The sequence below is a fragment of the Macaca thibetana genome, chromosome X (genome assembly GCF_024542745.1).
Source record: "Macaca thibetana thibetana isolate TM-01 chromosome X, ASM2454274v1, whole genome shotgun sequence".
In the NCBI taxonomy this organism is placed as follows: Eukaryota; Metazoa; Chordata; class Mammalia; order Primates; family Cercopithecidae; genus Macaca; species Macaca thibetana.
Window position 1 is genome coordinate 143906262 of NC_065598.1, and position 23449 is coordinate 143929710.

Below are 23449 nucleotides of genomic sequence, written 5' to 3' on the forward strand. Positions count from 1 at the left end.
CAAACCAGGAAAGGACATAACAAAAAAAGAAAACTACAGACCAGTGTCCCTGATGAACATTGATGCAAAAATCCTCAACAAAATACTAGTTAACTGAATCCAACAGCATACCAAAAAGATAATATACCATGACCAAGTGGATTTTATACCAGGGATACAGTGATGGTTTAACATACACAAGTCAATAAATGTGATACACCACATAAACAGAATTAAAAACAAAAATCACATGATCATCTCAACAGATGCAGAAAAAGCATTTGACAAAATCCAGCATCCCTTTATGATTAAAACCCTCAGCAAAATCAGCATAGAAGGGACATACCTTATGGTAATAAAAGTCATCTATGGAAAACTCACAGCCAAAATTATACTGAATGGGGAAAAGTTGAAAGCATTGCCCCTGAGAACTGGAACAGGACAAGGCTGCCCACTTTCACCACTTCTATTCAACATACTTCTGGAAGTCATAGCCAGTACAATCAGACAAGAAAAAGAAACAAAGGGCATCCAAATTAGTAAAGAAGAAACCAAACAATTGCTGTTCACCGATGATATGATCAAATACCTAGAATATGCTAAAGACTCATCTAAAAAAGCTCCTAGAACTGATCAATGAATTCAGTAACATTTCCGGATACAAAATCGATATACACAAATCAGAAGCACTGCTATACACACCTACAGTGACCCAGCTGAGAATCAAATTAAGAACTCAATCTCTTTTACAATAGCTGCAAAAACTATAAAATACTTGGGAATATACCTAACCAAAGAGGTGAAAGACCTTTACAAGGAAAACTACAAAACACTGCTGAAAGAGACAATAGATGACACAAACAAATGGAAACACTTCCAATTTTAATGGATGGGTAGAATCAATATTGTGAAAATGACCATACTGCCAAAAGCACTCTACAAATTCAACCCAGTTCCCATCAAAATACCATTACCATTCTCAGAACTAGAAAAAAGCAACCCTGAAATTCATATAAAAAAATGCCTACATAGCCAAAGCAAGAGTAAGTAAAAAGAACAAATCTGGAGGCATCACATTACCTGACTTTAAACCATACCACAAGGCCATAGTCACAAAAACAGCATAAAAATAGGCACATAGACCAATGGAACAGAATAGAAAACCCTGAAATAAAGTCAAATACTTACAGCCAACTCATCTTTGACAAAGCAAACAAAAATGTGATATAGGGAAAGGACACCCAATTTAACAAATGGTGCTGGAATAATTGGCAAACCACATGGAGAAGAATGAAACTGGATCCTCATCTCCACCTTATACAAAAATCAACTCAAGATAGATCAAATACTTAAATCTAAGACCTGAAACCCTAAAGATTCTAGAAGATAACATCAGAAAAAGCTCTTCTAGCCATTGGCTTAGGCAAAGACTTCATGACCAAGAACCCAAAACCAAATGCAACAGAAACAAAGATAAGTAGATGGGACTTAATTAAACTCAAAAGCCTTTGCACAGCAAAAGAAATAATCAGCAGAGTTAACAGACAACTAGCAGAGTAGGAGTAAATCTTTGCAAACTATGCATCTGACAAAGCGCTAATAATACTCAGAATCTACAAGGAACTCAAACAAATCAGCAAGAAACAAAACCAAACAATCCTATCAAAATTGGGATAAGGAAGAATAGACACTTCCCAAAAGATATACAAATGGCCAACAAACATATGGAAAAACATATGAAAAAATGCTCAACATCACTAATGATCAGGGAAATGCAAATCAAAACCACAATATGATGACACCTTTTTCCTACAAGAAAGGCTATAATAAAAAACAAATTAAAAAATAAGATGTTGGTGGAGATGTCGTGAAAAGGGAACACTTTTACACTGCTGGTGGGAATGTAAACTGGTACAATCACTATGGAAAACAGTGTGGAGATTCCTTAAAGAACTAAAAGTAGATCTACCATTTGATCCAGCAATCCCACTCCTGGGTATCTACCCAGAGAAAAATAAGTCATTATACAAAAAGGATACATGAACATGGATGTTTATAGCAGCACAATTCGCAATTGCAAAAATATAGAAGCAGCCCAAATGCCCACCAATCAACGAGTGGATGAAGAACTGTTGGTATATATATATATCGTGGAATACTACTCAGACTTAAAAAGGAATGAAATTATGGTATTCACAGCAACCTGGATGGAGTTAGAGACCATTATTCTAAGTGAAGTAACTCAGGAATGGAAAACTAAACATTGTATGTTCTCACTTGTAAGTGGGAGCTAAGCTATAATGATGCAAAGGCAAAAGAATGATACAATGGACCTTGGGCACTCCAAGGGAAGGGTGGGAAGGAGGTGAGAGATAAAAGACCACACTTTGGGTGCAGTGCACACTGCTCGGGTGATGGGTGCACCAAAATCTCACAAATCAGCACTAAAGAACTTATACATGTAACCAAACATCACTTGTTCCCCAAAAACCTATTGAAATTATATATATATATATGTCTTATATGTGTTCTTGCCAAAAAGACTTGCCCCTCCAGAGGAGGCCCCTGATAACCTGGTAGGCAAGATGAGACTTTCCCCAGCTATATCAATAATTGCTCAAGAGGTCTGTGTACAAAGTGGCCACAGTGGCATGGATGAAGGCTATGAATGGGCTCCATAACATGGCCTTTTGCCCACTGGGCTTGACTTGGATACTGTCACTACAGGGTGACAAGCCTGTCAACAGAGGAGGCCAATGCTTATCTCCAACATGGTACCTCTCCCTTGGAATGCCGATGTGTCTGGAGTTGGTTCCTTCTGGTGGGTTCTTGGTCTTGCTGACTTCAAGAATGAAGTCACGGGCCTTCGTGATGAGTGTTACAGCTCTTAAAGGTGGCACAGACCCAAAGAGTGAGCAGCAGCAAGATTTATTGTGAAGAGCAAAAGAACAAAGCTTCCACAGCCTGGAAGGGGACCTGAGCAGGTTGTCAGCTTTTATTCCCTTATTTGTCCCTGCCCACGTCCTGCTGATTGGCCCATTTTACAGAGTGCTGATTGGTCCATTCAACAAAGTGCTGATTGGCCCATTTTACAGAGCACTGATTGGTCCATTTTACAAACCTCTAGCTAGCCACTGAGCACTGATTGGTGCGTTTTTACAGAACACTGATTGGCCCATTTTACAAACCTCTAGCTAGCCACAGAGTGCTAATTGGTGCATTTTACAATCCTCTTGTAATACAGAAAGTTCTCCAGGTCTCCACATGACCCAGATGTCCAGCTGGCTTCACCTCTCACTGAGCTAACCACCTAATGTCAGGTTTGTTCTGTACCATCATAAAGGAAGCAGAAATTTGTGGGAACAAATATTTTTCTGAGCACTGATTTGCCTTTCAAATCCACAGCACTTCTTCCACCCTCACCTTTTATGGATTTAAGAACTATTTTATGCTTCATCTTGTTATCACTCACAGCATTGCCTCTTTTGACCAGAGAACTAATTTTGCAGCAAAAGTGGAATCATTGTATTTTTCCTGTGGAATTCACTAGTGTTAACATGTGTCCCCTCACTCGGAGGCCTAATAGAAGACGGGATGGCCTAGTGGAGACTCAGTGATAATGCCAGCAGGGTGATAACACTCTGCAAAATTGAGGTGCTGATCTATAGGATGCAGTATAGGTTTCAAAACAGTAGCCAAGATATGGTGATTTTCCATAGCCAGAATACACAGGTCTGGGAACCAAAGGGAAAAAATAAAAATTACCTCAATCACTATTACACATTACATAAGTGTGCTTCCTGTCTCTCAAGCCTTCAGGTTGATGGTTTTGGAAGTGCTGGTACCCAAGGGAAGAATATTTCCACCAGAGAATAGTGGTAATTGTTCTCATTGTAAGGAGCTTAGCTGAGCCGGGGGAGCCAGCAGAGCTGCCAGGTGTCATTGTAGCCAATTAAAGTAACAAGTTACAAATGAGTTAAGCCTGTACTCACTTACTAAGATGGTATTAGCAAGCATCTAAACCAGAGTGCCAAGTCCTTGTTTTATTTCCTCCTATGGAATGGCACACAAGTTGAGGGCCCAGTGGATCAGTGTGGATGTGGGAGTCATCTCACTATTGAAGGAGCCCTAAATAAAAGGCTCCAGTAGTTTTATGGGCCCTGGAATGGGGAATGGGAGAAAGAAGAGAGCTCAGGGTGCAAAAACACTAGGTCCTCAGTCAGAGTGTGAAGTGTCTTCAAGGTTTTCCCCTCCTCCTCCCATAAGAAGGTCTCAGCAGAGACACCTGAGACAGGCCTCTGCCCAAGGCCTCAGATAAACAGACCAGGTGTTAAGATGTCCAGGCTAGGAAAATAAATACATAAAGATCATGACCGGCTAGAAGGATCTAAGGCCTTGACTCCAATTCTGTTTCTGCACACCAAGTCTAGTGTGAACAGGGAAGATTTTTATCTGCCAAGTAAAGTCTTTGTAATCGCCTATGGTCAGGCCTGATATATCACATGTAGGTTTTTAAGCAGGAGCTGATGAATTAGAAGTTGACACTGCGTACTGGTCATTTCAGATTCCCCAATATGCTGAACCAAGAGGTGGAGAATAGGTGATCATAAGGGTGGGGTGATTGATCCTGATTGACAAGACAAAATTGAGTTACCATTACACACCAGCAGCCAGGAGGACTGCAAATGGACCCAGGTGATTCACTGAGGTCCTTCTAGCATTCCCATTGTCATTAACAAAAGTTAACATAAGACTGAGGCAATTCAATAAGAATGGACCAATAAGAACTTAGATCCTGTGGGAATGAAGTTTTGGGTCATCATGCCATGTAAAAATCTTTGCAGATATCAGAGAGTAGAAAGAAGATGGAATGTATGTAAATAAGACAGATACGATTTATCGATAGAGGCCTAATGATCAGCTACACAAAAGGGAACTGTGGTCGCCATGTGTTTTGTATGAATTATTTTCCTCCCTTCATCCTGGTTCATTACAGGAAGAGTATCAGGTCCTCTTAATATTTCTAACTTCGCAAAGTGTGTTTTAGGCGGGAGTATGAATAAACAGATATGAACTTGTGATACATTGGCTAATGGGACTTTGTTTTGAGGATAGGAGTCTCTTCATCTAGGCAAAAGATGAGACTAGGTGCTTCAACGCAAAGTGGGCCTGTAGGGCTTATTTCCAATTTTCCCACACCAAAATCCATCATCCACCCTTCTCTGTTCTTCTCTGTACCCCCATGAGACTGCCTCACATGGACTCCCTAGCTTCTGGTTGGGTTTGGACAATTTGAGCAACAGTGAGAGACAAGAGGGTGAGAGGAAAGACGTTGGGATACTGGCTGTCTCCTCACCTAGTCCCCACAGTGCCATGGATTTTCAGGGGCTGCTTTCCTGTACCCATGGCCCAATAGGGTAGCCCCTGTTCTATGACTTTAACTGTCACTGAGCTGCAGTAATGATGTTCTTACTCTTTCCTCTTTAGGCCTTAGAGATGTAACAGCTTCTCACTGTTGCTAGCCTCTGAGTGCCCCACTACTCAGGCACTGAAGAGTGTGAGTTCCCTTAGCCCTCTCCATACTTTTATACATAGTTCCTTCATTAAATTATTTCCAGTTAAAGCCTTTTGCATATACTCTCTCTTTGCTCTAGAATTCTAGTGAATACACATGAAGATGAGGATTTCTGCGATGTGAGATTTTATGGAGAGATAGGTTTATGGGAAATTCTATGTTGAGGAAAGTAAAGTTGGAGAGGAACAGATGTCCAGAGAATAATGGCTAAAATCCCCCACAATGTTTCTTTTCTAAAGTTCAAAAATAATGTCACTACTTAGCTTTTTTTCTGGACAGCCATAGGCTAGTCTGGGAATAGTGGCTGGAGAGTCCTAGGACTCTAGGCTTACAAGCCCCTTTCTTGTTCATGGGTGAGAAAGTTGGAGTCACCAAACCCATCAGAGGGAGACTGTAATACTCTCTTTCTTTATTCTAGCCTCCAATATCTTTTGTGGCCTCATCCTTGTTTGCCTTTCTTTGATTATCTGCTGAAAATCAATGTAAATTATTTTACTGATGTCATTGCTATTCCAGTTACAAGAAATTATCTAAGGAAGTTAAATCAGTAAATTTCAAAGGTGAAACTCCAAGTACTCCTTACATTATAACCATTATAACTCTCTCACTGGGTACAAATTTCAGTTTTTGTGGTAGAAAAGAAACAATGCTTAGTCCTGACGCCCACTTCCCAATAAACTAATTTTACACTTTGGGAACATTTTCTAATGTATATGAGCTTCATATTGGACTTGTATACCTCTTGCAGTTATTATAGGCTAATGAATATGAATCCTAGATAGGCCAAAAGTGAATATGGCAAATGCACCCTTAGACTCCTTCTTAGAGGGTATCAGCTACCACCTACTGTATAGTCAGTCAGTTGTTATATGAAATATTCAGCAAATAAATTTATCGAGTACATGTTATATGCCTGGCACTGTGCAGAGCAAATTATGCACATACCTCTCAAGAAATGAACAAGATATCCAAATGTGAACCCATTTTAAAATTCTTCTGGATGGATTGTTTTCAAGCAATAGCCGGATTCTTGGCCATATTCTTCCTCACTGGGACTCTTGGTCTCACTTTTACATTGAAAAGGCTTAACTACATACTCTAAGCTTATCACAGATGATAACTTATTCCCAGATAACTGGATCTATAATATACCTCCTCCAACATAAATTCATATCATTCAAAGAATTCCAGAAGATCTGATATACACATATCACATATGTATATACCATATATATATAAAAATACAGGTATATACACCTATATATGTATACAGGTGCCCATTTCATGCACACACACATCTTTCCACTCAGGGATGATTATTATGATTAAAATTTACTGATGACTTATTATGTGTTCAGTGTCATTCATTATGCTAGGTGTAGTTTACACATTATTTCATTTAATCCACATAAGCAGTCTGTGTAGTAAATTCTGATTCTCATATTTTGCAGATAAGACTTAGTTTAAATGATTCACCCAAGGACACATAGATATAGTAAATGGTGGAGGTGGTATTTGAATTCAGTTTTGTCTGACTCCAAAAGGTGTCCCTGAACACCTTGCTCCCCTTCATTTAATAGATGTGGCTGTGTTCCATACCATATGACCCTCATTCTTCACTGAACTATGGTTTGGTTAAGGTTTGTTTGTCCCTACCAAAACTTATGTTGAAATTTGATCTTCAGTATGGCAGTGTTGGGAGGTGGGGCCTAGTGGGAGGTGTTTGCATCATGGGGGCAGATCTCTCATGAATGGCTTAGTGCCATTCTCACAGTAGCGATTAAGTTTTCACTCTGACAGGACAGAATTCGTTCTTGTGGCAATGGATTCATTTCCTTGAAAGTACGTTGTTTTAAAACTAAAATGCCCTTCAGGTTTTGCCTCCTCCCGTGTGTCCACTTCCTCTTTGACTTTCTCTGACATGTTATGATGCAGCACAAAAAGCCCTAACTAGAAGCCAAGCAGATGCCAGCACCTCGCTTCTTGAACTTCTCAGTTGATATAACCATGAGCTAAATAGACACTTTTTTGTATAAACTACTCAATCTCAGGTGTTCTGTTATAGCAACACTAAACAGACTAATGCAGGGTATATGAAAAAATGCTCAACATCACTAACCATCAGAGAAGTGCAAATCAAAATCACAATGAAATATTATCTCTTTATCTCTCTCCTGTTATAAAGGCTTTTATAAAAAAGGCCGGCAATAATAGATGCTGGTGAGGATGTGGAGAAGAGGCAATCCTCGTACACTGTTGGTGGGAATGTAAATTAGTACAATCACTGTGGAAAAATTTACAGAGGTTCCTAAAAATAAAAATGGAACTACCATATGATCCAGCAATCTCACTACTGGGTATATATCCAAAGGAAAAGAAATCAGTATATCAGAGATGTCTGTACTCTTGTGTTCATTGCAGCATTATTCACAATAGCTAAGATATGGAATCATCCTGAGTGTCCATCAACAGATTAATGGATAAAAACAATGTGGTATATATATACAATGAAATAATATTTTGTCATAAGAAGAAAATTCTATCATTTGCAATAATATGGAAGAACCTGGAGGACATCATGTTAAGTGAAATTAGGCACAGAAAGACATATACTGCATGATCTCACACATATGTGGAATCTAAATAAGCTGATCTCATAGAAATAGAGAGTAGAATGATGGTCACCAGAGGCTGTGCTGATTGGAAGGGATGGGGAGAGGTTGGCCAAAGGATACAAAATTACAGTTAGATAGGAGAAATAGATTCAACAGATCTACTTTCAGCATGGTGACTATATTTAAAGATGATGTATTCTTTTTTTTTTTTTTTACTTTTGTTTTAGATATGGGGGCAGATGTGCAGGTTTCTTACATGGCAGTGAGCATATCACCCAGTAGGTAATTTTTTCAACTCATGCTCCCCCTCCCTAATTTCCTCCCAACTCCAGTAGTCTGTAGTGTCTATTGTTCCCATGCTTATGTCCATGGGTGCTCAATGTCTAGCCCCCACGTGTACATTAGAACATGCAGTATTCGGTTTTCTGTTTGTGCATTAATTTGCTTAAGATTATGTCCTCCAGCTGCATCCATATTGCTACAAAGGACATGATTTCATTCTTTTATATGGCTGGGTAGTATTTCATCATGTATATGTACCACATTTTCTTTGTACAATACACCATTGATGGGCACCTGGGTTGATTCCATGTTTTTGCTCCCATGAATAACAATGAACACATATGTCATGTGTCTTTTCAGTATAATGATCTATTTTCCTTTGGGTTTATACCCAGTAATGGGATTGTTGAGTCAAATAGTAGCTCTCTTTTAAGTTCTTTGAGAAATCTCCAAATTGCTTTCCACAGGTACTGAACTAATTTACATTCCTGCCAACATTGTGTAAGTGTCCCACTTTCTCCACAGCTACACCAGCATCTATTCTGCTGACTTTTTAACTAGCAATTCTGACTGGAGTGAGATGGTATCTCCTTGTGGTTTTGATTTGCATTTCTCTGATGATTATTGATATTGAGTACTTTTTCATATATTTGTTGGCCACTTCTATGTCTTCTTTTAAGAAGTGTCTGTCTTTGGTCTTTGCCCATTTTTTTTTCATGAGGTTATTTGATTTTGATTGTTGATTTGTTTAAGTTTCTTATAGATTCTGAATACCAGCCCATTGTCAGATGCATGGTTTGTGAGTATTTTCTCCCATTCTGTAGGTCATCTGTTAACTCTGTTGATACTTTCTTTTGCTAAGCAGAAGCTCCTTAGTTTAATTAGGTCCCACTTATCAATTTTTGCTACTGTTGTGATTGCTTTTTGGGACTTAGCCAAAAATTCTTTGCCAAGGCTGCTGTTGGGAAGAATATGTCCTAGGTTGTCTTCTGTGGTTTTTATAGTTTGAGGCATTACCTTTAAATCTTTAATCCATCTTGAGTTAATTTTGCATATGATGAAAGGTAAAGGTCCAGTTTCATTCTTATGCACATGGCTAGTTAGTTATCCCAGCACCATTTTTTCAATAGCAAGTCCTTTCCCTATTGCTTGGTTTTGTTGGCCTTGTGGAAGATCTGATGGTTGTAGGTGTGTGTCTTTATTTCTGAGCTTTCTATTCTGTTCCATTTGTCTATGTGTCTGTTATTGTACTAGTACTATGCTGTTGTGGTTACTGTAGCCTTATAGTGTATTTTGAAGTTGAGTAGTTCTATTCTTGAAAAATGCTAAAAGATGCCAGGTGCTGTGGATCATGCCTGTAATCCCAGCACTTTGGAAGGCCAAGGTGGGTGGATCTCTTGAGGTCGGCAGTTCGAGACCAGCTTGACCAACATGGTGAAACCCTGTCTCTACTAAAAATACAAAATTTGCCAAGCGTGTTGGTGCATGCCTGTAATCCCAGCTACTCAGGAGGGTGAGGCAGGAGAATTGCTTGAACCTGGGAGGCAGAGGTTGCAGTGAACCAAGATCACGCCGTTGCACTTCAACCTGGGTGACAAGAGAGAAACTCCGTCTCAAAAAAAAAAAAAATGCTAAAAGAGTGGATAAGTATTCTTATCACAAAATAACTATGTGAGACAGTATGTTAATTAACTAGATTTAACCATTCCACAATATATATATTTCAAAACATCATATTATTCAAGAAAAATATCTGCACTGCGAAGTTTATTTCAGCAGTATATTATCTATCAATTTATAAATAAATATATTTGAACATTCTACCTAAAAGTTCTACTCATCAAAGATTAATTTCTATGAAATGTTTAATAAAAACTAAATGACTAAAACAGATACACATAATTGTCACTTTTTCTCAAAAAGTTAAATTTGGTATGTCACTCTCTGTGACCTGGGAAATGTTATAAAAATTGGATGAGCTAGCTCCAGCATTTTCACAGTTCTCAACTGTGAAAGCATAAATAAAAAAGAATATTTTCTTCATGTATTGTTGAAATGAAGCATGTAAATGCAGAGAGAGTAAGAAAACTACTTCAAGACCCTTTCAAGCAACGAAAAAAAGACCCAAGTAGTCAATTCCACTCTCAGGAAAAGAGCGAGGCACTTGCTAACCAGAGACCACAGGCTGATCCAGAGCAGAGAGACTCCAATGCCTTTGGCTCTGCCAAAAGCAGCAGAGGTAGCACATTGGAAGAAAATATTCCACCTATATTGGACTTCAGAAAATACAGTGACCTCACAGTGCCATTGTCATGCATACCAACACACACTCACATCTTTTTACACCTGAACATACATTTTCAGTAAATTCAACACTAAAAGTATGAAGGAAAGTTCAATAGATGAAGAATGGCCCAGACACTTCAATTTCCCTTTATGACATACTAGATTATTCAAACAACCTTCCCACACTAAACAACAAAAGACTAATAACAAATATTTTTTAGCTTTTTGAAGATGTGATAACAGAGTAAAGAATTACAAGGTCAAAATCTAAAGGGAAAAAGAAGTACACAAGTTTATAAAGAGTTAAACTGAGATCACTTTTGCTAAAGCCATATGCCAATCTTCTCTATTTTTAACTTGGGTTTTCTGAGGAGGCCAAAGGTCAAAACATAGGCTCCACCCAAAGTGGGAGACATCAGACAGAATAATCTTTTTACTTTAAACTTGGGTTTCAAAGGGCTGCCTCCTCAGTGTAAAGGTGAACCATGTGTAAACCTACCACTTAACTCCCAGATCACTGTAAAGAAAGTTACCTTAGTACTGAGGGGGAATTCACTCTCAGAAGTAGTAATCATAAACTAATATTCATAAAGATTCAAAGCCCAACTGGCCAAGGCCTGCATGATCCCAAACACCAAAAGTCATGAATTTAAATTAAAATGGTTCCAGGCTGCTAGTGACCCTGGTGCCTGGCAGAAGCAAATGCAATTCTACTCTTGAGAAAAGCTTCACTGCCATAGACATTAAACAATTTCTATAAACAATTTTTAAAGGACAAGAATTTAGAACACAACTTTAAAAACTAAAGAAATAAGGAACAATGAGAATGACTAAATAGTAAAAGCAAACAGTAGAAACAGACCTGAAAGACATTAGATATTAGAATTATAGAACAAGGCTATAAATCAGCTATATTTTATGTGCCTAAAAGTGCAAGTTTGAAAATACATACAGGAAATAGGAAACCATAGAAAAGCAGATGTTTTAAAAGATAAATAGGCCTTCTAAAAATAGACAAAATATGGAAAATGCAAAAAGGACTGTAAAAAATACAGAGACTAGTGGAATAAGTGGAAGAGGGTTGGAAGAAAAATAAAGAAAGGAAGGCAAGAAGGAGAGAAGGAATGAGGAAGAAAAGAAAGGAGGGAAGAATACTGAAATAAATGAGGAGACGTACTATGTTGACGAAATAGAAGACTCTACATTGTAATATATTAATTTTCTCAAAGCCAATCTATAGATTATGAGAGGATTTGGTATATTGGATATCAACACTTGTTATAAAACTACAGTAATTGAGACAGCATAGCATGAATACACAGAGAAATAAATAGACAAAGTGATCAGAATAGAAAGCCTAGAAATAGACCAACACACATATGGACTCTTTTTTATGTAAAGGTGACATTATACAGCACTGGAGAAAGAATAGCCTTTCCAATACATGACGTTGACTCAATAGGATGTATATTTGCAAAAAAGATGAAATTGGGCCTGTTCCTCATTCTATACATGAAAATAAATTAATTGTATCTTGTAGAGCTAAATATGAATGACAAAACACTAAACCTTTTAAAAATTAATATAGGAGAGTATATTTATAACCTGAGGATAGAAACGAAATAGTAAATAGGACACTAAAATCAATAAGCAATAAACGAAAATATTAGTAAGTTGGAGTACATTAAATAACTAATTTTTATCCAAAGACTTCATTAAAGAGAGAAAAGGCAAGGAATGCTTTCTTCTTTGCTTTTTATACTTCACTATGCATATAGTAGATACAGTGTTTATTAAAAATATAAATCAGATCCCATCACTCCTCACTTACAGCTTTCCAAACTTTTTACCCTAGCCAACACTTGGTCTAGTATTACTCTCCCTTGTCCATTATAATTCAGCTACACTCCAAATTCCTTTCCTATCTCTGGAAATTCACACATACTGTCTTTCTTCTACTCCTCAAATCCTTCTTTCCTTCAAATTCTTCAGGTATCAGCCTAAATGTCTCCTCCTTAAAAAAAACTGTCTTTGACCAACTATTATGAAGTCCAGTTCTACATTATTGTGCCTTAGAACACCCTTGCTTTTTTTTTCATGGCACTTATAATGTATTTTCATTATATAAATCTGATATTTTATTTGTCCACTGAATTTATGCCCTATTAGACCTAGATTCCAAAAATGTGTTGAACATGAATGGATAGAGGGACGAATGACTGAACAATTCAGAATTTGCTTTTTACATTTGGCAAAAAGTCTCCATTTCCAGACTCCAAATCCAATAATTTTATTTCACCAAATATCCTTTCTGGTAGGCAAAGGATTAGTCATTTTTCTATCCGCTCATTGATTCAATCATATATTCAACAAGTATTTTTGAAGAGACTATTTGGGTAAGTAGATGGTGGGTTAAGCCATTGAGTGATCACACTTATGAATGAAAAGAGAAACACAAGGGTATGGTGAGATTCTTACATACAAATACACTTTAAGGACCCACAGAAATACGATTTGAGGGAGAAGTTTTCTATATTTCAGTTGTGACTTTCTTTGCAGTTGTAATACTGAGATAGTAACATGCTCTGTAATGTCAACTACTTTTTATTCCAAAATTTGCAAATGAGTCATCAGTTATTTCTGTCAAGTTTTTTCAAGTATCATATAACAGCTGTATTTTGGAAATTACATTGTTTACTGAGTTAACTATTATATCTTGCGGTTGTCTGAAAGTGTGAATAATTTTGGCAGCATCTTCCAATATATTCTACCTCTTTAGTAGACATAGGAAACAATTAAGAGAAATTAAAATGTCTGGTGGTTGTAAAACATGGCTGCAAGTTATTTGACACTCTTCTCATTGAGTGATGGTGTCCATGCCCCCTCCGTTAGAATCTGAGTGGGCTGTGACTTCTTTGATAATTAGAATACGTCAGAAGTGATATTGTGTGACTTCCAAGACCAGTTTATGAAAGCTTAGGCCAATCCTTCCTAGTTCTCTTGGAACATTTACTCTCTTTGAAAGCGTCATCTCAGGATACTCTCTTTCAGAAGACAGCTGTCATATTATAAGAGACCCCAGTCATATGGTAGGCTACATGTAGGTACTCTCATCAACAATTTCAGCTGAGTCCAGCCTTCAAGACATTGTAGCCTAGGCATTAGATAAATGAGGGAAGGACCCTCCAAGTAATTCCAGCCTTCAGCTATTCAAATTATCCCGGTCATATGTGTTCTCAGCTGAGGCTCCACAACACATGGAACAACCCCCACAGTGTTCTGTCCGAATTCTTGACTCAAGAATCCTTGAGCATAATAAATCAATGGTTGTTGGTTTTGACACTAAGTTCAGAGTAGTTTGTTGTGCAGCAATAATAATTGAAAAAAGATGATGAAATGAAAATTTTGGCTGAAGCACTGAAAAGTGGCAACATCTTAAATACAGAATTTTAAAAGATAAATAAATAAATAAATGCATTGTAAAAAGATTACAAAGCAGGGTGGGAATGATAGTTTGGAGGAAATAGTCTCATCTTTCAAGGATAAATTATTAGACAATGTCCCTGGGTTATAGGATTGTTCATATTTGATCCATAATTTAGGAAGGATCAAACACTATTAATTTAATTATTTAAAGGTAAGTGTTCTCACATCCTCAGGCATCTCTAACATGTAATCAGTATAGAAGTAAAAAATATGTAGCCATAAACAACAACAAAATCAACAAATAAAATAGATTGGTGGATATATAGAAGAATGAATAGATAGGTAGATATAGCAAGCATGGTGATAAAGTAAGTGTAGTAAAAGGTTAATTGTAGAATATGGGCATATGGAGGTATATTATATCTATAGCTGTGTAACAAATAATTCCAAAAGTTAGTGCTTTCAAACAGAAAACCTTCATCGCCTCAAAATTTCTGTGGGTCAGAAATCTGAGTATAGTTTAGCTGTATCTTGTGGCTCTGTCTCTCATAAGGCTGCAATCAAGGTGTCACTGCTGCTGCAGTCATTTTAAAGCCTGACTTTGGCAGATCCATTTCTAAGTTCAAGAGGTTGTTGACAGGGTTCAATACCTTGCAGAATGTTGGCCAGGGCTTTCTTGGTTCTTTGTCACACGGGCTTCTCTACAGGACAGTTTGCAACATGGCAACTGGCTCCCTTCAGAGTGAGTCAGCAAGAGGACAAAATAATGCTAGCAAGACAGAAGTTACAGTCTTCTGTAGCCAAAAATGTCACTCTCATATCATCAAGATGAACTTATGTTTACTCTTAAGAAGTAAATGAAGCAAGTACAATGGCTTAGAAAGATTTCCAACTGAAAGAGCTCAAATCAAAAGTGTTATTGAGCTGAAGACTATAAACTATAAACTTCAGTTTTCTCAAATATTTCTTTATACAGAAGAGCAGCATTCTGCTGCTTTCCTGAAGAAGTCTTCCCTGACCTGTGAAGATTCTGTCCTTCCTTATTAAACCCCTGCATTTTTGCTCCAGAGTGCTTGCAACCATGGCAATCCACCAAGCCTATGAATCCTACCTAGGGTTACCACATAAAATATGGACTCTGGTTAAATTGGAATTCCAGATAAATACTTTTTAAAGGATATGTCCCAAATATTGCATGAGATATATATTTTAAAGTATTCATTGTTTTTCTGAATGTCAACTTTAAGCATCCAATATTTTTAGTTTCTAATTTGGCCACCCTGTCCCTCTAGATCTCTCCTGCTGAAGCCCCTGGACCTCCCACGCTCTTTCTCTTTGATTCCCCTGGGACTTTTCACCTTTCCACCTCGCAAGCCTGAAGGAAAGAGGAGACTGGGGTACTCCAGGCTCCAGCTGCCAGAGGCTAGACAGGGCTATGGAATTGCTGCTGGCATCCACAATTAGCCCCGGGAGCACATTTTCCCATAGAAACAATAATCTTAATGGCGGCTGGCTTTCTAGTGCTATGGGCCCTATAGTCCAGCCATATTCTTGGTTAAATAGGCCTTTGTGGACTGGCCTGGGAACCTTCTCACCATTTGTAACATTGTTTCCATGGGAAAAATGCTTCTCAAGTTCCAAACAACTGACTTACAAACAAACTTTTGGAACAAAACGCTTTGCTAAATTGGAGAAGGCCTGTAGACTCTCCCAGAGTCATTCAAAGGCTGGTGACTTCACTCCAAGATGTTAGCAAAGTTTGGGCCTGCTTAGCATACCAAAGGGAGGCCACTGGGTTTGCTAAAGAAACTTTAATAAGCAAACAGACGAGATTGACAGATCCATAATAGACAAGCTGACTCTGTCTTTGATTGGCGACATAGACGAGCATTTACACTGAATGATTTCCCTTAATCAAACACATGCCTTATCTGGACAGGCAGGACACTTATCCGACTAAGTGGGTGGTTATTAAGGAGATGGCAGGTACTCTGTATCTAATTGTACATTTAGCACCCTTTCACATACACCAATGCGCCAGAGGAAAGACAAGCTTATTTTTTCCCTCTATTGTCTGATACTTTCAATGTTTCATTGGTTCGTTCACCTTGATGAAAACAGAGCAATTACGCAGCTTTCATCTGCTTCTTTGAAAGGCATATGGAAAATTCTGCTTTCAGGAAAAAGTTATTAATTCCACAAAAGTACTTCAAGGCATTCTGAGATGTGGTCTCCCATATTGCTGAAATTACACGCAGTGCTGCAGCATTTGCATAACAAATGTGACAGAATGGTTACTTAAGAGACTAAAACAGGAGGACTAAAATGTACAGAGATACCTCATTTCTCATTAATTATTATTCGAAATGAAATGTAATGCCACTAGCTATAGTATGCCAGACGTGAAAGAAGGAAATATATCATCGTGTATTTAAAAATCCTTACAGAGCATAATAATAATTAAGAAATTATGACACTACTGATCTTTTAGAAGCAATGTAGCCACCTGTTCTTTCCTTTATTAATCACCAATTTTCTTCCTCTTTAACACTACACAGTAAACATTATTAAAGGGAAGAATACAAAAATAGATGTAGGGAGAGATAATTTATATTATGTAGCAAAAGTATATTAAAATGTATCATTTTAATTAAGACTTTCACTAGTAGAGAAAGTCATATTTTTGGTCTGGTTTATAGCAACATATAATTTGACTTAAAAGGATAGCAATGCATATTAGTAATTGTTATTGTTGATATTATTAATTTGCTCTAAAATTAACTGTAAGTGATTCTTTTTTCTTCTTTGAGCAGCAAGTAATCCCTATCATAAAACTGTGTTTACTGGATGGTTGAGAGAGATGCATTCAGTCAGGGCTGTAAATAGGAGGAAGGTAGTGAGTTTCTCAGGGGGAATGATGGGGTAGGGTGCTGCCTGTGCAGGAAAGCTTGGTCCATATATCCCAATCAGCTGAGTTTCTGCCTTAAAACTGGTGCGTGATTCTCATAGCTACTGGGCAGATATTGATTCCACAGGGGGCAGCAACAAATGCCCGTTTAAAGATGCTAGAAAGGAAAGTGGAAGTTAGAGTCACAAATCGCTATTCAAGTTCTAAACGGGCAATTTTTTTTTATCATGTAACCCTGAGCCAGTCAGATTCAATTACTTTTTTTTTTCTGCAAAATCTTTCCGGGCTTTATTAAAAATATCCCAAAGGTCTTGATTGTTATTTTTAAAACTATGAATTTGGAAACTGCTTGTTAAAAAAATAAAGCAATGAACATAATCATTTATTCTGGTAATAATTATCATATAAATATTAAATTGTTTTATTAGTTGAATTGTGAGAACTCCAGCTATCACTGCTTATTCACAAACTTGATTTTTGATTTTATTTTTAAAGTTAACATAAAGTAAAATTGACTTTTGGGGGTGTATAGTCCTATGAACTATCACACGTGTAAATTTGTGTAACTACCAACACAATAAAGATATAGAATAAATCCATCACCCCATAAAACTTCCCGCTGCTATTCCTTTATAACGACAACTCTCCCACCCCTTTATAGGGGCACTCTCTCCCACCCCTCCTTAGCAACCAGTGATCTGTTCTCTATCACTATAATTTTGTCTTTTCAAAAATGTCACAAATTTTTCTCAATAAAGCCTATCCCTTAACCTACATTTTGTGACTGAAGTTTACCCTGAAGGGCTATGTATGACAGCGGATCACCCTGATGAGATGCATCTTGCATGCCAGTTGGGGCACCAGAGAGAACCACCTACCACAACAGTCACCTAATTCACCTCCCTGCACCCACATTGATTCTCTTTCAATTTCTTATTCACACTGCAGCTAGTGTGGGTCTTTTTAAACAAATCTGTCGAGTTACCTACTTTCCCCCACCAACCCAATTTAAGACATTTCAATGGCTTCCCATTGGTCTTAAAATAGAGCAAAATCATACACATGGCTTAATATGACAGCATGATCTGGCCTCTACCCTTCTCTCCAGCCTTATCTTACACTCTTCTTTCCTCTCTGATCTCTAGCCAAACAATATTTTCTCAGTCACTTATAATAAACATGCTCCCTCCTGCTGGTAGGCACATCCTCTTCCATCTAGCTGGAATGCTTTATCCTTTGCCTCTCCTATTCTTCAGTATGAATCAAATGTTACTTCCTCAGTGAGGGCTTTTCTTAACTCCTAGTCACATTCCCAGAGCATCAGGAAATCTAGGAAACAATTACTTGCCTGTCATTTGTATGAGTTTACACTTATTTGTATGAGTACATGGTTAGAGTCTGTTTTCCTCACTAGACTATAAGATTCATGTCTCTTTTTGGTCACAAGAAGCCTAGTTTATAATGCCTGTAATAAGGTGGGTGTTCAATAGTAGTTTAACATACTATTTTAAGTATAACATAGAAAAAGCTAAGCCTCAAAGACCACATATTGTATGATTCTGCTTATATGGAACGTCCAGAAAAGACAAATCTAAAACTAAATAAAGTAGATTAGTGATTGCCTAGGGCTGAAGGAAGGAATGGTAATTAAATGTAAACTGGCATAAAGAATTTTACAGAGGTAATGAAAATGTTCTAAAACTGCACAACTCAGTAAATTTATGAAAAAATAATTATATTATAAATTTAAATTCCTGTATATAGTTGGGTCTTATAGCTTTTCAAGTTTATTCTGACAATCTCTATCTTTTAATATGTATGTTTAAACCATTTGTATTAAATGTAATGGCTGATAGGTTTGGATTTGAATTCATCATTTGTTATTTGTTTTCTTTGTTTTTCATCCATTTGTTTTCACTCTTCTGTCTTCTTTAGGTTTATTTGAACATAAGATATGCATGTCAATTTATCTACTGTGTTTTTGATTACACATCTGTGACTCTTTCAATTTGTTGCTCTAGTAATTACAATATACATGTTTAACTTTTTATAGTCTACTTAGAACTAATCAATTGCCACTTCAAAGGAATATAGGGCTCTCATCATCATATTGGTCCTTTTACCCTACCCCATCTTATATTATATTAACAGTTGAGTTCTGTATTACGCCTTTGCACATTAAACCCCAATTGGTGTTATAAGTTTTGATTTTTTTTTTTTTTTAGATTTAGTCTCACTCTGTTGCCCAGGCTGGAGTGCAGTGGCATGATCACAAGTGACTGCCACCTCGAACTCCTGAGCTCAAGTGATCCTCCCACCTCACCCTTCCGAATAGTTGGGACTGCAGGAACACGCCATCATGCCCAGGAAAATTTTTAATTTTGTAGAGACAGCATCTCACTATGTTGCCCAGGCTCGACTTGAACTCTTAGGCTCAAGTGATCCTCCCGAATCAGCCACCCAAAGTGCTGGGATTATGGGTGTGAGCCACTGTTCTCAGCAACTCTTGATTTCAACTCTTGAATATATTTTAAGAATCAAGATAAGCATAGCCTAATTATCATTTATGTTGCACTTCTTTCATTATTCCAGGTGTTTCATATTTCCTTCTGGTATCATATCCCTCTCAGAGTAAAGAACTTTGAGCAAATCTTTAGAGCAGTTATACTGGCAATTAATTCTCTTACTTTTCCTTCATTTGAGAATATCTATTTTTTCTTTGTTTTTCCTGAAGTATATTTCCACCTAGAATTCTGGAATGGCAGCTTTTTTCTTTTAGAATTAAAAAAAATTGTTTTGTACTTTCATTCTAGCCTAAATGGTTTCTGATGAGTGTCAAGCATTTCCTGAGCAGCAACATTGTAGCAACTGTTATGTTGGCTTCTTACAGTTCCATAGATTCAGCTAGTAAGGAGACAGCAAGTCCAAATGCAGTTAGACAGTTGTACTCACACTGATAGCATAAGCAAGATCAGCATGGTGTCAACTATCTGCATCCCTGTTCCCACAGGATGACACTGAACTGAGTGGACCAGATGATTAACAGTATAAGCAGAGGGTTGCTCTGTCATGGAACAGCCAACTCTAGACTTTAGTTAAAGGGGAGGAGGCAAGGTGAATAGCCCTACACTTCACCAGAACCAGGGAGGTAGGATGAGGACTTTGCTCATGGCAGCCTCTCAAAAACTAGGGAGGCAAGTGAGAAACTTGCAATCGCTCCTAATATGCTGCCTATCAAACCATGTTTCAGAAAGATCACAGGATTAGGTGAAGGTATGGTTTAGCCTTGCCTGTGGAACCTATGTGGAAATGTGCAAGATGGCCAGAGTACCATGGTAGAGCTGTTCCACTGTGATAAGAAATCCACAGACAGGCAAGTCATTGCTTCCTTATAACTCATGTATTATATTTGGCTGCAGTTGATAATTATTTCTTTATTTTTAGTTTTCAGAAGTTTTAATATGATATGCTTGGGCCTCGATTTTTTTAGACTTAACTTGTTTAGATTTCACTAAGCTTCCTGGATCTGTAGGTTTGTGTCTTTTATCAAACGTGGGCATTTTTCAGCCATTATTTCTTCAAATTTTACCTGCATCACATTCGTTATGCTCTATTTGTGGGACTCCTATAATTTCAACCCCTCTTATCAGAAAAGTAGATTTCCCTTTTGAAACCACCTTTGAAAAGTCTATGACAGTGAGAGAAATCCAACATGGCTAGCTCCTTCTTGGTTCTAGCCTCACAGGCTGGCAGTCTTCACTCATTCCTGGGCATTGGCCAAGCTAACTATGCAAGGAATTTAGTTTATGGTTTAACTTGGAAGAAAGGATTATAATAGTCCCTTCCTAAAACTAATCCCCTCTATGTTTGGGGGCTGAAACAATCTTCATAAAACTAATGAAAGACCAAAAGATTAGATTATGGGAAGGACCTAAATTCTGCTAAAATATAGGCATTTTTCTATAGGCTCTTACTGCTCAAGAGTCAATATGGTCAGACATTATAAGATTTTTGACTTCCTTCCTCAATTGCTTCTATATATAACATCATTATTGTAGAACCTCAGATTGGTCTTTTGAGATTTTTTTTTTTTTTAGACTTTTGCATTCTGGCAACTGACTTACCCCACCCAGACACAAGACTCAACTAGTCCTATGGCCTCTACCCAGAGGTGGACTCATTGCATGAAGACCATTTTCCACACCCCATGACTGCATCTCCAACCAAGCAACAGCACCCATTCCCTAGCCCCTTGCCTACCAAACTATCCTTGAAAAACCCTAACCTCTGAACTTTCATAGAGATTTATTTGGGTGACAACGCCAGGATTGCCTCTTGGTGGCCTTGTGTTAATTAAACTCTTTCTTGAGCAGGAGTTTCTACTCTTATATCAGATAAAAGTCTTTAAAACAATAAAAATTAAAGACAATGAAGGGCATCACATAATGATAAAGGGTAAACAAGGATAAAGATAAACAAGAAGACATAAGTATCTTAATTATATATGCACCTAGCATTAGAGCACCCAGATTCATAAAACAAGTTCTTCTTGGCCTATGAAAAGACATAGACAACCATGCAATAATAGTGAGAGCCTTCAACATCTCCACTGAAAGCTTTAGACAGATCATCAAGGCAGAAAACTAATAAAGAAGCTTCAGACTTAAACTCGACACTTGACCAATTGGACCTAATAGACAGCTACAGAACACTCCACCCAAAAACCACAGCATATACTTCTGATCTGCACATGGAACATATGCTAGATCAACCACATGCCCAGTCATGAAGCAAGTCTCAATAAATTCAAAAACATTGGCATTGTACCAAACACACTCTCAGAACACAGTGCAAATGGAGAAAAAGGATATTAGAGTTTGAAAGAAAAAAGCAGGCATTGCAATCCTAGTCTCTGACAAAACAGACTTTAAACCAACAAAGATCAAAAAATACAAAGAAGGGCATTACATAATGGTAAAGGGAACAATTCAACAAGAATAGCTAACTATTCTGAAAATATATGCACCCAATACAGGAGCACCCAGATTCATAAAACAAGTTCTTAGAGACCTACACAGAGACTTAGACTCCCACACAATAATAGTGGGAGACTTTAACACCCCATTGTCAGTATTAGACAAATCAATGAGACAGAAAATTAACAAGGATATTCGGACTTGAACTCAGCCCTGGATCAAGTGGACCCGGTAGACGACTACAGAACTCTCTACCCCAAATCAACACAATATACATTCTTCTCAGTGCCACATGGCACTTACTCTAAAATCGACCACATAATTGGAATCAAAACACACCTTAGCAAATGCAAAAGAACTGAAATCATAACAAACATTCTCTCAGACTGTAATGCAATCAAATTAGAATTCAGGATCAAGAAACTCACTCAAAACCATACAATTTCATGGAAATTGAACAACCTGCTCCTGAATGACTCCTGGGTAAATACCGAAGTTAAGGCAGAAATCAATAAGTTCTTTAAAGCCAATGAGTACGAAGAGACAACATACCAGAATTTCTGGGATGCAGCTAAAGCAGCGTTAAGAGGGAAATTGATAGCACTAAACGCCCACATCAGAAAGTTAGAAAGAGCTCAACATCACAGTCAAAATAGCTAGAGAGGCAAGACCAAACTAATCCAAAAGCTAGAAGAAGACAAGAAATACCTAAGGTCAGGGAAGTATTGAAGGACACAGATACATGAAAAACCCTGCAAAAAAATCAACAAATCCAGGAGTTGGCTTTTTGAAAAAATAACAAAATACATAGACCACTAGCTAGACTACTAAAGAAGAAGAGAAGAAGAATCAAATAGACCCAATAAAAAATGATAAAGGGGATATAACCATTGAACCCACAGAAATACAAACTACCATCAGAGAATACTATAAACACCTGTACACAAATAAACTAGGAAATCTAAAAGAAATGGATAAATCCCTGGACACATACAGCCTCCCAAGACTAAACCAGGAAGAAGTCAAATCCTTGAATAGACCAATAACATGCTCTGAAATTGAGGCAGTAATTAATAGCCTACTAACCAAAAAAGGCCCAGAACCAGATGGATTCAGAGCTGAATTCTACCAGAAATACAAAGAGGAGCTGGTACCATTACTTCTAAAACTATTCCAAACAATAGAAAAAGAGGAACTCTTCCCTAACTCATTTTATGAGGCCAACACCATCCTGATACTAAAATCTGGCAGAGACACAACAAAGAAAGAAAATTTCAGGCAATACTATTCAAGACATAGGCATGGACAAAAATTTTATGATGAAATCACCAAAAGCAATTGCAACAAAAGCCAAAATTGACAAATGAGATCTAATTAAACTAGAGCTTCTGGGCACAGCAAA